This window comes from Penaeus chinensis, chromosome 7 (assembly GCF_019202785.1).
Source record: "Penaeus chinensis breed Huanghai No. 1 chromosome 7, ASM1920278v2, whole genome shotgun sequence".
Lineage (NCBI taxonomy): Eukaryota > Metazoa > Arthropoda > Malacostraca > Decapoda > Penaeidae > Penaeus > Penaeus chinensis.
This window is the reverse complement of record NC_061825.1, coordinates 15,929,530-15,936,292: the sequence shown is the minus strand read 5'-3', so window position 1 is coordinate 15,936,292 and position 6,763 is coordinate 15,929,530. Positions and strand designations below refer to the sequence as shown.

At 30.4% G+C, this 6,763-nt stretch overlaps 1 protein-coding gene across 2 annotated transcripts in view; it reads left to right on the top strand.

The window, feature by feature from the left end:
• Window positions 1-6,231, top strand: part of LOC125027090 (lipase maturation factor 2-like) — a 25,394-nt gene extending 19,163 nt beyond the window's left edge. Inside the window, exon 12 of one of the 2 annotated variants that reach the window (XM_047615892.1) lies at window positions 6,115-6,231. The gene's annotated coding sequence lies outside the window, so the exon portion shown is untranslated. Of the gene's footprint in view, window positions 2,008-6,114 lie in introns of those variants that run through there. The other variant, XM_047615891.1, reaches the window with a different exon arrangement.
• Window positions 6,232-6,763: the final 532 nt, after the last annotated feature.

Genomic DNA, 6,763 nt, shown 5'->3' with positions numbered 1-6,763 from the left:
AACATATATCCAAAGTACTGTACTGTTAGCAAAAGATGTAGGACAACTCTGTTTCATAAACAATATTACAGAAGAATTTTATTAATGGGAATAATTTGAATAGTATAATGTTCATTTGGAATCTTACTAGATAGAAATGGGTGAGTTTTATTCAATGTTATATCAAAGATTGAAAAGCTTTGAAAGGAGTGGTTACAAAAGATTGTACCGTTAGGAAATCCATGACTGTGATTGATATTTCACAAAAAAAAATTATATGAGAAAATGTTCATGGTACTATAATGTGTGAGAATTTTAAACATAGTTATTGTAAAGTACCAGGAATGTTGTCAGTGATTGGCACAGTTGTGTATGAAGGATTTGTATTAAGATTGTATGTTATTTTTTATAGATAAAACACTGTTATCTACAGTCGTATAGCCATATTGCAAACATTACAGTACTTGTTTTCCATCTCAATGAAGCCCAGTTTTAAACATTCATAGATATGTCGTGTGGCCATTGTAACAATGGTCTTTAACTGGTCACCCTTGTACGAATTTTGTCCAAGGCATAAAATTTGCACAGTCAAGTAAAGAAGACATGTACTATGTTACAATGACGTTTTCTCTTTCTTTTACATAGCCCATATCTAGGTATTATAGCACGTAAAAAAACAGTACAAGGGAAGTTTAAAATGGTATGGCCCTTAATTTTTGCATTCATGATTATATTACATGTAATTGTTATATTGTTTGTTAACAATTTCATTCTTTCTGCTTTTGCTTATGGTGAAGCTTGGTACAAATTTAGCTTTATATAGGTAATTAGTTTCCATACTTTTTTCAGTATAATATCTTTTCCCTAGTACATTCTTTTCAGTTTTCATTATTTTATCTTCAGCTGAATGCCAGCTTTTTATCAAAATTATATTCATTACCTTTACGTGCAATCCAGATCCTGCTTGGGATCAGACAGTGCTACTAACTGATGTCTAGTAAATTTTTGGTCACCCCCATAATTTCTCTGTTGAGGATTTGGGGCCTTTGGAGCACTTTCTGTTAGGGCACAGTGAGGCAAGATATATTTATATATCTGTATTTTGTTTGATTTTAGTCTGTTCAATGTCATGTCATCAAAGAATCTGCAGCATATAAATGCTAAGCCATTTGTAAACATGGTTTGCTTATTATTTATTAAATATCAGGGCTACTTATAATGACTCTGTCAGGGAATACTAAAGGGGTTAAATCCCAGATGTGACATTAGTAAAATAAATGGCCAGAAGTATTTACTTTACTGAAAATCAGTGATTTTATTTAGTATTTTTTATCTCTTGCATTAGCTATAAGTAAATACCACATAAAGAGTGCCAAAATATTTATTTGTGAGTGAAATTTATGTACTACAGTTGTATTTGATTATTTTCTTCAGCTTCAGATAGAGGCACAGATTATAAGAGATAATTTCACAACAGTATGCTATTGCTAAAAAGTCTCAATTTTTTGTCACATTATAACAGTCATACCGCTCATACTTTTTGGTTGTTGTGAAACTATAGAAAGATGGGTTTTTGTCACCTGATAGGTAAAAGGAATTACACAATAAGGGAGTTTGGATTCTGCTCTAAAGATGAAGATGTTTTCATAGAGACATTAACACTAAATCATTTTGTATCATTGTGGTTACAAATTACCATTCTCTGACAGTGATTTTCTTGGAGAGTCTTTGTAGATATGCTGTTATTGATGACAACACATAGGAGAGTTTGGAACAACTTTTCTTAGTCCAGTAAACAAACAAACAAACAAAAAAAAGATAAACAATCAAAATGACTTCATATGCAAATTTCTGTACTAGTTGAGATTGGCCAGATTTTAGTTAGTTGCTAGTATGAATTACATTTTTTAGGTCGTTCAGTCAATGTAATACTCGCACACAAGTGACTTACCACTAATTACATGTTTTAGTGATATGCATAAAATTAACTGCCAGTTGTACTCATTTTTGTTAGCATAGTTCATTGCTTTTGGAACTTCTGTAATAGATTTATATGCATTTATAACAAACTGTATGATGATTTGTGCTTTCACATTACTGATATTAATTTTTCTTTGTATGCATCCTGGTGGAGTGTTATTTATTATTTTTGATATACAGTTTCTTAATAGATGCCATTATGTTGAAGCGAGTTAATAATGGACAAGTGCTACAAGAATTCATTGTTGTATATCTTATTTAGTATTAGGTACCATAACAGAATTAATATAAGTTTATTATTTGTGGTATAGTCGTAAATAAAGGGTTGGAGAAAATTAAAGGAATATCATGATATTGTTTGATGGCTGATATACAGTAACTACATAACAGCAGCTAGGTTGTCATAAATCAGCCTGAATATCGTACCTCACATAACTATAGACATATCAGCATTTAAATTTTTGCTTTGTGTAACAAAAGAGGGAAAACATTGCTAGTTTCTATACTGCCAGTCATCTAATTTGAAAACGTTCAAGAAATGATTCATTTCTAAAAGGATATTAAGCACAGTGGTGGACTTGCAAAGTATAGTAATACTTGGAAAAATAGTGAGTGTGTGATATAATGAGCAATATTGTTATAGGAACCATTAACCCATTCACGACAGGCATGTCACGTACGTCCATTCCATGCCCTCTGTGAGTTTACTTGTTTAATTGTTTTTATACGTAGATGGCCACACTTGTACTAAATCTCCAATGAGCCAGTTACGAGTACTGCCTGTCTTTACCCTTTTCTTTAATTTACGAAAATATTTTCCGTTATCTTATTTTGCTGTTACTTATGTTTATAACGTCATAGTAATTATAATGTCTATAATAAAAATAACACCATCGATATTCATAGCACTAGTAAAAAATACGTTTTCCCACCAATTCAAGGAAAGGTGAAATCAGGTAAGGCAGAGCCATCTATGTGTAGAGACATTTCACAAAAGAATATAAAAAATGAGCACAGCATTTCCCCCATTCTTTATTCATTTTCCCCGGCGGCAATGGGTTAATAGTTTGAAGAGGTTTTATTACAATATTGGGTATCATCAGAAAATTGTAGTATATTTACTAAGAAATGAGCGCATTTGTGGGAACTTCATTTTATCCATGTGTATAACTAGGATTTATTGAATGTTCATATGTGAGAACTATAGTGAATATACAGCTTTGGAAGGTGTGAAGCAAAATGAATGAAAGTGAGTTCCATATATATACACCCATGATGGTAAGGCCCTTAAATATCATGCAATTGGAATTTTAGATTTGGAGATGTGATACAGAAAAGTCAGTTATTCATGGGATGAAAAATGTTTTGTTGAATTTTACATTTTCACAGTAAAGAAGAGTATGTGTCCCCCTTTTTTTGTTTTAGATAAAAATACTAAAATTGAGAGATTCAAATAAAATTATTTGAAATTAAAGATACCAATCACAAGGTGAGCATATACTGGATAACAAATCTAACAAATGGGATTGATCATTAAATCAAGTTATGGATTTTGTAGAGGTATTTGAGTACCATACATTATCAAGAAAGATAACAGAAAACAATATTGATAAATATCTGAAAATATCTTCCTCAATTACAAAGTGTTCTGTTCATTTTGAAAAGGGAGGATATACTATATTTGGAGTTGGTTTTGTAATTGATAGTAGTAAATTAGTAAAAAGCAGTGAGTTATTAAAAAATTCTTGATATTGTGAAGTGATGAAGATACTAATATATGCTTAAAATCACAAGCAATTTTATGTTGTGAGAAAATGTAATTTTACATGATAGCTTTTGTATGTAAGATGGATAGTCTTTAGTTGGGGTTAGCTTTGCATGCCTGCCTTTGAAAGATGATCTCTTACCAATATATCCTTGGAATATACTTCATATTTTATTATGGCTTGTCGTTTCAAATTGCATACTTGAAGATAGCTCAGTTTTGAAATTGCACTTTCGTGTCAGATGTTATAGTGGTTGATATTGAAATAGAAAACTGCTAATGTAGTTTTCTCAAGTAGATCCTGCACTATCTGATCTCATTGGTCAATAGCTTGTCCTTTAGCACAGGAGTTAAGCTTAATCATACACAAAAAATTATGTGTAGGTGAATAGCCTATTTTTGCTGTCAGAACTTAAATGCCAGTAACAAGATATCAGTATTTAGTATATGACGTTAGTGTTCACATTTGATATTGAATTGTTTGATTCCATGGAAGTTCGAGGTTTGTGGTAACTAGTAAAAAATGAAGATGATTTTCTTCATATTTTATATTTAGTGCATTTAGAATATAGAGCACTAGATAAAAAGAACTGTGCTTAGAGAACAGACAACCTAATTTTGTTTAGAATTTGAGATGAATTTTAATGTTTTTGTGTAGTAAAGGTTTCCATGTCTTCCTAAAGCTTATGTAACTTGTGCTGCAGTGTTTTCCCTCTAATGTTGCATAGCATATTATCATTATGCATTTTTATTAATAGTTTTATGCATTGGATAGTTATCACTTTGTTTTCCAGAAGATTTATTTAGAAGTAGAAATGAATAATATTTTCAGGCAACTTGTTAATATGTAGGTAGATATTCAAGAAATAACTTTTTCCTTATATTTCTATATTGTTTTACTATCTTTATTTAAAGTAAGATAACATTTTGGTGCTTAGTTGGATGTGATAATTTTTTTTTTTTTAATTCTTCTTGTTTATTAGACTGATTAGGAGAGGCATGTACATGTTAACCAAAACAGTGTGATTTTTATTAGCTTTTTTATGAAGGAACTACGTTGAGCATATTACAAGTTAATGTTGTTTAATATCTCCCGTTGAGTTTCATAAAGAAAAAAAAAGCTTCTGTTTATGTTTTCTTTCATTTATTTATACACCGCTAATGACCTTAGCTGTTTGTGTGGCAGATAATTAAAAAAAAAAAAAATTAATTAATTTATTTTTGGTTTGCCATTGAATTTATTAGCATATTTGACCTTACCATTAATAAAAGCACTGCAAGATGCCAATATATAAAGTACCCAATGGATGGTGAAAAAGTACGTATAATACTATTTAGTATAATACCCTGATGAAAACATATCCATTCTCTTTCATTCAATAGAGAAGACCAAAAAGCAAAATGCTTTAAAATTTTATAGATTTTTTACTTAATAGGATTCATATGCTAACGAACCATAGACCAAAGATATATTTTCATACAATGCCTCCCATTAAAGGCTGGTAATAGTCACTGATTAACACTTTCTTCCTCTTTTACTCTTTTCTTAAATGGAACACTGAAAGACTGAAAGTCCAATTCTCTTTTAGTGTCTTTTAGCTCGTGTATGTTTGAGAGGTGAATTAATTACAGTTATCAAACAACATGATGTATTACAAGGTTTATTGTCACCAGGTTTATATGTCTATTCTTTAACTTAGTAATTTATTAAAAGTAGATACAACCTCCTTTACTGAACAACTTACCATCAGCCATACGGCAATTTTAGTTTGAATAACGTCTTGCTCTTCACCAGTCGTGATATTTTATGTTCTTCCTTCCACTGGTGTTTTCTTAAGAATGTTATTTTCTATGCATGGTGTACTGTGTTTACATCATTCTTTTAATGTTATGAAAACAATGAGTTAATTTTGTTAATATTTTGTTTGTTTTGTTTAGGAGCATTAATAAATTTTAAAGAAGGAAATACTGATGTTTAATCCTGTATTTCATTTATGTTTAGAAATACAAAATGGATGTACTTTAGTATTAGTGTTTGGGCATAAATTGGTGGCAGTGAAGAATTTATTTAGCTTTTCCTTTTGATTTATTTGATATTTTCTTCCACAGCTTGTCATCTTCAGTGGAAAGATTTGATAAATCATTATATCAAACTGCTGGTTTGCCAGATCAGAATTGTAGAAATGTCTTTCCTTGTTTTAAAATTATTGCAAACAGTTTAGAAGTTAACTGCATTTTACTTCTTTGTTGAAATTATTTCAGATTTGCAGTTCTGTTACTTCATAACTAAAAGTATTTTCTGAGAGTACAAGCTAAAAAGAAGAATTGATTAACTTTTAGATTCTGCTTTATAATGAGACTGACTTAGATATAAGTTTTCTTTTTTGCAGGAAGTTGTCTTTTTTCCTAAGCAACAGAAAAGAGAAATCGTTATAACCTGATAGGTACGCTTGAGTGTGTGTGCGGTGCTGCATTTCAGTATATGGTAATAAACCTTTAGATAAAAATTGAGGCATATTATTTATCCCTCGGTGAATTTATATGTTAGTGTGTTCAGCTGTCATGCTGTATTGTAATCACTATCTTTATTTAGTTTGATTTAGTGGGTAACTTTACAGTTTTATACAATGAAGAATATAATACTAATATGTTTGATTATGTCATAAAAGTGAATGGAACAATTTGGGATTTGTTAATAAACATGCTTTAAAAATACTTGCTGTGACAGTTTATGTTATGCCCCTTGCATCTAAACCTTTGCTTAAATTGGGACTTGGTGCTGTTGGCAGATTCAATGACTCATGGATACTGTGCTTAACAATTTCACTACACTGGCACTTCTATGAATAGTTCCTTTACATAATACCAAATGAAGGTAGTAACTGAAAAGACTTGATAGATGTGCAGGAATAATACTGTGCAAAATTGTACAACTCTTTATTTTTTAGAAAACATGCTCTTTACTTAGTGAACATTATTAATCCATGGCAGTTTTCATTAATTTTTTTGTATTAAAGACTTGATGTAGCATCCAGTTGG